The following is a 945-nucleotide window of genomic DNA, read 5'->3' on the forward strand; positions in this document are numbered from 1 at the left end:
TAACATCTTCACCATTACCACCTCTCACTGTTGGGATTCGTTTTGAGAATGTATTACAAATATATCCAGAAAAATTTAATCTATGTGAATAATACAAATAAATATTATCATAGTTTACAGTATTTTTTTTTTTCCACAACTTTTTGTATCATATATCTTCTGTTCTTATGTTCTAAACTATTTTATTTTTTCAGAAGGATGGAAGATATTTTGCAAGAGTTAAAAAAGTTCTATGAATTACCAGTATTAGAGTTAGTTTAATAGTATATTTGTTTAATTAAGTATATTATATGTTATTCATTTTTGTAATAACATTGCTTTTCTTTTAATCAGATATTGTAAAAGCAAGAACTTGAAATTTACGAAAGTAAAATGTGGTGCAATTAAACTGGATAAATGTAAGGATGTTATAGAATGTTCACATATTCAAAAAGATATAATAGATGCAGCTTCTTTTGATAATTTTTGTGAAAAGGTGTGCGGTATTCCAAAATTTCCACCGAAAGGTAAGTATCAAGGGAGTAAATTTCGGCGTCATTAAATTAACTTTTAGTATACTATTCTATTGTAATTATTGTTTTTTTTTTTCAGTACAAATTTTACCTCTTGAGCAAAAATTGTACGAAGAAGATAATCCTTATCTTATAAATATTAATATAAAAGTGACTTTAAAAGAAAAATCTAATTACATGTCGCTTAAACGTATTTCGGACAATTGTATTTTCGATAGAGCCCTATCAGTTAGGGAAATATATAATAACATGATAAAGACTAGAGTGAATGAATTTGATACAACCAAAATCGATTCGACAATTTCGGATCATTTAATTCCTATTTTAAAAAAATTTAAACAAAATCATAAAAAATACTTATACAAGGAACATTTAGATAAATTTCTAAAGAAGAACAATATAAGTAAATTTAAGGACAGTGGAAAACAATCGA

General features: G+C 25.3%; 1 long non-coding RNA gene across 1 annotated transcript; it reads left to right on the plus strand.

Annotated features, from left to right (window-relative positions):
- The first annotated feature begins 212 nt into the window (after window positions 1–212).
- Window positions 213–673, plus strand: LOC106792587. Its single transcript, XR_001382318.1, has 3 exons — window positions 213–251; window positions 334–506; window positions 592–673. It is a non-coding gene; the product is annotated as an uncharacterized LOC106792587 (long non-coding RNA).
- Window positions 674–945: the final 272 nt, after the last annotated feature.

Source organism: Polistes canadensis, unplaced genomic scaffold (genome assembly GCF_001313835.1).
Source record: "Polistes canadensis isolate GaletaPanama2010 unplaced genomic scaffold, ASM131383v1 scaffold_488, whole genome shotgun sequence".
Lineage (NCBI taxonomy): Eukaryota > Metazoa > Arthropoda > Insecta > Hymenoptera > Vespidae > Polistes > Polistes canadensis.